This window comes from Pavona decussata, unplaced genomic scaffold (assembly GCF_977016875.1).
Source record: "Pavona decussata unplaced genomic scaffold, jaPavDecu1.1 SCAFFOLD_50, whole genome shotgun sequence".
Taxonomy (NCBI): Eukaryota; Metazoa; Cnidaria; class Anthozoa; order Scleractinia; family Agariciidae; genus Pavona; species Pavona decussata.
The window spans coordinates 331,897-340,233 of NW_028145472.1; the positions used below are offsets into that span (position 1 = coordinate 331,897).

The window sequence follows — 8,337 nt, forward strand, 5'->3', positions numbered from 1 at the left end:
GAAATATCATACGTTTAAATCTAAAATTACCACGGTAACCGGCCACAGGTCTGGCGAGACCTTTGAGTTTACTGTATCATCCCTATGATCATGGAAAGGCCATGGAAATGTGTGATTCGAACTTTTCACACCCCGGGCTTTGCTCGAAACCCACTAGCGAGATCGTGAATTTTGCAAGACTTGCAGCTGTTAGTTCTGGAGAGCGCAGATCATTCCAAACTTCCTAATTTGCTAGTTATAAACGATGAACCTTCACGTTTATAATGTGATGAATTGCAATCGTAAGCTTTAATTACTGTAATAAATCTGAGGGCACAAAGTTCATCTACTTTGAGGACTCATCACAACATGCGATTTAGCCGAAGTTCAAAAGAATAAATTACAAAAGTGACTCGTACTCACAGGCTCTTCTACACCTGTTAGTAGGAAGTTCCATCCATCGTCTATGGAAATCTGTTAAACGTTTGGCTGCAATGCAGTTCAGTTCTGTTCAACAATTGAGAGGTGAAAGTTGTGAAATTCGACTAACACAGCCATATTTCCATCTAGCTTGTCATCAACAAATGTTAGCAAGAAACTAGGAAATGAGATTACAATCGCTCTTTGTACAATATAATCTTTATACATTTTCTATTCTTGTTTTTATAGGAATTATGGCTAAGACCGGCCTTGCATTTTCAGGTGGTGGCATTCGGTCAGCGGCATTCTGCTCCGGAGTCCTGCGCAGACTGCTCCAGCGTGGAGTAGAGGTGGACTTCCTGAGCTGTGTGTCAGGGGGCGGTTACACAGGTACTGCCTACCTGGACTGGAAATACCGAGAGGAAAGGAAGGCAAGAACAAAAGCGGAAGAAGGGGAAGAAACAGAATTGGTACAAGGAAAGGAAAACGACTGGTACGAGGATTTCTTTAACCACATGACTCAGAGGAGCGGATACATATGCAACTGGATGGAGCCCCTCAAAGGAATCCTAGACACGCTAGTTTTTTCCTGCCTCGTTACGATGGTGACCGTTATTCAGCCAATCATCAAATGGGGAAGCCTTTATCATTGAGTTTTTCTTTGGAAAATTAATGCGAGATGCAGCTGACTGCGATGCTGAGTTAACGGATGCGAGTACGTCTTCATCGCGTAATGAGGAAATCCACCGTTGCTTACAGGGAACTGACGATGTGGACACTGTAATACTTTTTATTGCGTTGTTTATTCTATTCAGCACCTCTTACGTTCTGTTAAGGCTAATCAAACGGTCATGTCGAATGCTAAAAATCTTCCTTCATCTGAGTCAATACATCTTTGGTAGCTTTTTCGTGTTCACGTTTATCCCCTTCACAATTTACGACTTTTTCACGAAGATTCCACTATGGGCTAAAATCTTTGGGGGGGTCATTGCCGTAATAATATGGATTGTTCTTCCTCTGCTAAGAACCAAGACGTCTTATGTCCTGATAATCTACATTTACTCTTACGTAATATACTGGAAGGTGTACCAACTCAAGTTGTTCGGTCATATTGCGTATTCTGATTCTATTTTTTATTGGCTGCTCGGAGCTTCTGGGATCGCGTTGTGGATGGTGCCTTTGGCGAGCACAGTACAAGAGAGACTTGTGCATGTTTTCAACAGGTGAGTGGCATGTTTTCATGAGTATGCCTGTGTCATTCACTGAATAATATATCATTTGTTCACCAGGCTCTAAATATTTCATCACATTTATTCCATTGCGCATATGCCACACATTGACATTCCAATCGAGGTAGTATGCAGGATGTTTGTCCCATGAACCTAGTTTAAATGGTCTTAGCTCCCACGAGTCTCCTGTAGCTCACTAGTAGAGCATCCGAACTAGTAATCGAAAGGTCTTACGTACGACTCCTGAGAAGAGCACTCGGATTTCCTTTTTTTCCGAGTATGCCTGTGTCATTCACTGAATAATACATCATTCACAAAAAGAAGATGTTATTACAGAGGTTTTCAGTTGACTGTCAAAGTATTTCGCTCTTTTTTCTCTCGCTTTGCTTTGATATTGATGTTTTGATTGATTAAAAAACTTGAACTCTTTTCTTGCATCGGTTTTCAAGTGAGTGTCGAAACGATTGCGTTCGCTGCAGTTTTGCTTTACTAAGCTCTGTGATCGGTAAGCAAAACTCGTGCTCACGCAAATGCCAGTAGGAAAGGAGCATTTAAATGAAGAAGCGTTTAGACGAGTTGATTTGGTGTGGAAGGACTGTTTGCTTTGGCTAGCCACAGATGATTATAGAGTTAACAACTTTTACTTACCCAGTTCATTTCTCCGTCCCTTTTGTCTGTGATCGAAACTAAAAAATAATCAGTAACCACTGCTTGTCAGTCGGTTACAAGAACCATCTGTACCATGAGCGTAATTTAAGAATCAAATAAATACAGTGAACGTTTTCTACGCAGGTGGAGGTTACAGAAGGCATTTTACCACAAGGACGCCCTGGGACCCTGTCGATGTTCAGGTATCCGCGTTCAGGACGTCTGCCCTCTGTGCACATGTCTGCGTCGGAATGAGCAACAAAGTACCGACGGGACAAGACCTCTGACCTTAGCAGATCTGAAAGGAATGAAGCCCGAGTACTTATCCAATATGGTGGTTAACCGTTGGAAAATAAGTCACGATTGCAAGGAAAAGTATGAGCTTTTGATTATGTCACCAACTGGGATTGAACGCTTTGACCGCGATACGAATAAAAAGCAGTTCGAGGGTAGACTGGAGCCTGAAGATGTGATGTTGTCAGATGCCATGGCAACATCTGCAGCAGCACTTTCAACCCACATGGGAAAATATGATCAGTCCATTACAGGACTGACTCGTCTTTACACAATTCTTGATCTCGAAATGGGCGCTACCATGGTAACGAACGTCAAATCCCTGAAACAGGAATCGTTGGCATTGAAGGTATGTTTCGTGTTTCGTTGTCATCGTTTAACAACTAGGATTTGCCTAATTTAATTTACTAACCCTAGATTAAACATTCATAACTTCATTTAATAAGTCTACCAAACTTTTCCTTCAATGTATCTGGAGAAAACAATTTTGTATGACATTCATTGGTTACGCCACGTCGTCAACATTCTGGCAAGCGCGTTTTCGACTTTTTTTTAAGTTTATAGTAGGAACACAATAAGTTAATAAAGGCTTTATTTAAACGTCATATGACATCATCGTCTCATTTTGTGGACGCCAAGCAAGCTTGGTCATTCCTCGATTTAAAATATTAAAAACACACTGACATGACAAAACGTGCTCGCAGCCATGAAAAAGAAAAACCTTGCGGACAACGAATGGCATCTCGTACTAAGCTGTTGCCAGATAAATTTATGAAAAGCTGTTTACAAAGGGTTTTGACTTTTGCTTGGATATCAAAAGTTATTTTAATCCAGTGAGGATACTGTCTGTCCCTCCCCTCCTGTGAGGCTAAGTTGGGTTAATATTTTTGTTGCTGTCGTCCTGATAGCTGAGAAGTGCCCTGCATTCTAACTGTCAGCAGATAAATGCTATGTTTTTTAACTGATAGATCACAACAGCGAAATCGCGCGGAATATGGCCTGATACCTAGCCGACGAGGCCGTAGGCCGAGTTGGCTAACATTAAGGGATATTTCGCAAGATTGAGCAGGATAATTGTTTTATCATTTAAAGCATTGATAACAAAGCACAGTTTTATTGTAGAAGAGACGGAGGCAATCTTTATTTTGCCATTTTTTCCCCGACACACGCGTATCGTAGATATCGCAGGATATCTGCTGTGTACGGACGACGAACATCGAGGCCACTGTTTGAAAGGAGGTTACAACGGGCTGAATTATAAAATACTTTAACCGCCGGTAGTCGAACACAATCCAGGCCCTCTAAGGCAATTCCTTGGATCTCTAATCTCACTGTTAGGTAGGTGGTCTACAAGTGCTTCATGTAAGAACTAAGATAATAACGTAAAATTTTACCAAAAATATGTGATCATCCTGGCATGTTTTATTCCCTTGATAACTAACAGTTCCCATTTATCCACACATTATTTAATCTTCCATCGTTTTCGGTAAATTCCCACTCAGATCCATCACCCTCATTCTCTTTCAATTTTTTTTTATTTCTTAACTCAACAGATCGCTGCATATCTGGTAAACATTCTCCGTGGACTTCCCTTGATTGCTGTGCCATTAATCTATGTTTATGATGATTCTGCAGCCACAACTTTCGAGTCATCTGTCGAAGTCGCAATGATAATCTTTTTGATCATTCACATCGTGTTGGCTATCATCGCCCTCATTGATACAGGAGCCTCAGAACCACGCTGGTGGGAGAGATTGGCCAGGTAAGAGTGTGGCATAGTTTTCGTATGTTTTTGTCCGATGGCCAAACAAGATTTCTTCGAAAAAGCAAGACTTCAAATTGAGTGATTGGACCGTGCAGCTTTAATCTAATCGATTGACTGAAAAGTAGCCTTAAATCTGAAGTCTGGGATAATTGATTTCAACTATATAGGCGGCAGTTGACCACAATAACGTCGCAGCGATCCTCTGTAAAAACATGATCTAGATTGATTTTGTTCTCCTTGTCCTATGATATTCTTTAATGAGATATTATACTGACATCACCGTCACCCTTAGTAACCATCACCATAACTACAATCATAATAGCTTTAACCGAAACCACCATCATCATCATCGTCATCATCATCATCATCGTTACCATCGACATCACAACACCACCCCTACAACATCATTTACACGTCATTGCCATGTCATCATTATCATAATCATCATCATGATAAAATGTGGTGATGGCTCCCACTCTTCAAGCGTTCAAGACGGCCACCCTTCCTGTAGTTACATCCTGCAGGCTCCTGGCCATGTACGCAGACTATAAGACCTGTTCCTGCGTGTACATTTGAATTAGCTCTACCTATCTAGGTTTAGTTCTTTAAGACTTTAAGACTCATCATCATCATCATCATCATCATCATGATTACATCATCGGCATTATCATTATCATCATCATTATCATCATCGTCTTAATCATCATAGTCGTCGTCGTTATCGTTATCGTCAATTCTGACGTTTTCAAAAAGGCTTGTTTTGTAATTCCATTTGTGTTTACTTTTAGATGGTTCATCGTGCACAGTTCTTTCGTTTATTATGTGAGAGAAATATTTGCTAAGAATAACATTGGACCTGTACCGCCACCAATCTTGTTACTCAGTGATGGTGGCCATGTTGAAAACCTTGCTATTCTTCCACTGTTGAAAAGAAGACTGCCAAGGATTGTCGTAGTAGATGGAGGCCACAAGGGCGGGGATACATTCTATGGAGAAAGCATTCTGAACGCAATGCATCTGGCCCGGGCCAAGCTGAAATGCTCGTTTCTTAGTGAGGATGGTAAAGATGTCATTTCAGACTTGCGGGAGAAGTTAGCGAAACAACAGAACGGGGGAAATCCGCGACATTACAAGTACGCGTTTGTTTTACAAAGTCACTTAATTTTGTTTATCTCGCTGGGAAAGAGGAAACCGTTTTTTGTCATTGTTACCCTCTACTGGGTGAAAGATGTTTCTAGGTTCACTAATCCAGGAGGTCGTGACAAATGAATTGTTAGGCCATTACACTCTTTTTTTATATAAGAACCTTTTTATATGAGAATTGAGGCTGAAATTGACCCAGATTTTAAGAATATGCTTACAACGTACCCAAGCTGAGACTAAGAGATAAAGCATTTATACTCAGTTCTGTACCCTATTTTGCGACGAGCTAAAAACACGTAGTAACAGCATTCTTTAAATGTAGGCTAGCCAGACACGTATGTAAAAGAAATTTGATATGATGCAGCGCAATATGGTCTTTTTGAGGTTTCCCCGTCATGTTCATATCGATTTTTTGAAATTTTATACCACTTAACTTAAGAACATTTCAGGCTGAAACGGCCAACAGCTTATTCCTGGAGGTTGTTAAGGTTCCCAGAAACCTTGATAACCTTCCTTAGCAACAATTAAGCAAAAAGATTGCAGTACACATTTCTTATGAAACTAAACCCACTTCCTTTTTTTCTTACCAATACTATTCCCATTGTCATTTCAACAGATTTAAAGTTTATTATCAAAGCGATGAATCTGGTGATGAAGGTGAAGGAGAAATTCTGCTTATCATACCAAAGAATTCACAACCTAACGCCAGTGATTGCGTAGATAACGCTGTTGTTGACCTCCACGGTGATACCGCTGTTATTGACCTCCACGGGCTTGATGAGCCTGACGGAATGTTCCATGATGACGTCAGTAAATTGACTTTATGTTGCTGCGAGTGTTGTCACCGAAAATCATGTCAGCGGTTGTCCAAGATCCTTTGCAACGTCTTCCCACAAACTAACACGGCCAACCAGTTCTTTACACCTCGGATGTTCTCAGCCTATCATCATGAAGGATATCGGGCATGCGCAGAGGCCAACGCTGATGATTTTCTAAGAGCTGTTATCACAGAAAGGCAGCAGTGTGCTAGTTGAGAGTGAAAGACTGTTACCGGGGACAACGACGTACTGTATGATAAACTTATAATAGTGTACCGAGTGTGAATTTCCAAAATATTCGTTAAACAGTAATCACATAAGTCATAGGTCATAAGTCGCGATTTCGCAGGATAACTGTTAATTATTGGCTTCCGAGAAGACTAAGAAGACTTTTGTCACTAAGCCTCTCTTGTCATCACTGAATTGTACTTTCGTCTCAGGTTCCTTGTTTGCGTACATGGTAGAGGGGTCGGATAACAACGTTTGTTGTTTAGGTCACGAGCCTTGTTATATAGTCCACCCGCTTAAGGAAAAAATCGTGACAAATCGGCCGCGTAGAAGCACCAAATTTGGCACACACATTTGCATCTAATTTGTTGTGTGTTGTGGGTGAACGGATCTGAGCTATACTGATGTTACAAATTATAATTCTAGCCAAAGATGTGGAACAGTGATTATTATTATAGCGGAGTTCTCAACTGGATGTTACTGAATCAGTTAAAAAGCTGCACAGGGCGCACAGCGCAGCCTGTTATCCTAGGAGTTAAAAGAGAATGTAATCATAATAATAAAAATACATATATACATATAATATATAAAAACTATCTGTATCTATTCATCTACTAAAAACAAATAATAATCATTATTATCAATACGCGCGGCCAAATGACAAACTGCCCTCGGTAAAACGCGCTTTTTTGCGGGCCAAACGGCAAACGCACGGGCTGAAATGCATTTGCCGCACTGATTTTGATTGCCTGCAGAGATGTCAAACAACTTTGCTCGGCCAATGAGATCCTGAGTTTCAATGCCAGAGTTGGCGCGAATTTTTGTGGATGAGTTTGCACTTGCTCACTTTGAAATTCTGTAGTGAACGATTGCATTGACGTTTGGAGATTTTATTTTAAAATGGAAGAAGTCCCAAACGAGCAACTGGATGAAATTGAACAAAAAGCTCCAGCGAAAAACACTAAGAGAGCAACTGAGTGGGAAGTGAAAAAGTTCGGGAAATGGTGTGAGAAAAGAAAAATTGCAGTGGATCTCAAAACAGTAAGTGCAAAGGACTTGAGTAAAATGCTGCGAAAGTTTTTCACTGAAGTGAAAACAGAGAAAGGCCAAACATTACCTCCAAGTGCATTGACTGGAATTGGAGCGGCCATTCATCGCCATCTAACCTGTGCTTCCCTCAGCCGAAACATAAACATTTTGCAAGACAGCGAATTCGTGTCTGCCAACAAAATATTTGAAGTGAAGCTCAGCTTTTTACGAAAGAGAACAATGCGAAACCAAAACACAAATCATCTATTCATGCAGTCAGGAGACATGCAGAAATTGGATCGATACTTCATGGAAGAGCAGAACACGGACGGCGTTTGGCAAGATGGGTGGAGTTAGTTGAGCTTATTTGGTGTTCGTGGTGTTTTGATTTTGTTCGCCGCGGCAGAGAGGGATGGCGGGAGCTTTCAAAGCAGTCATTTGAAATAAAAACTGATGACACTGGAGCCCGTTACGTCACCGAAAAACTTACTGAACAAACTAAAAATTACCAAGGAGGCGCTAAACAGTCTAAGCAGTGATACTCGGATGTTCGTATGTACGAAACCTCAACTGCACTTGATCCAGTGGCTGCGTTTGAATTTTATCTCAGCAAGACTCATCCCGACTGCAAGGCACTGTTTCAGACTCCAAACAAAGCTATCACCAAGAATATAAACTTTGCAAGCGTCTGACACTGGTACAGAAATGAACCTCTGGAAAAAATACCATCAGCAAGATGATGGAAAGGATTTCTATCAAAGCAGAGTTATCGGAGTGGTACACA

General features: G+C 40.9%; 1 pseudogene across 1 annotated transcript; it reads left to right on the forward strand.

Moving 5' to 3' along the window:
• Window positions 1–527: 527 nt before the first annotated feature.
• LOC146481354 (uncharacterized) lies at window positions 528–7,039 on the forward strand (annotated as a pseudogene). The gene is made up of 5 exons (XR_014864464.1): window positions 528–1,622; window positions 2,421–2,919; window positions 4,124–4,332; window positions 5,124–5,468; window positions 6,095–7,039. The product of XR_014864464.1 is annotated as an uncharacterized LOC146481354 (transcript).
• Window positions 7,040–8,337: the final 1,298 nt, after the last annotated feature.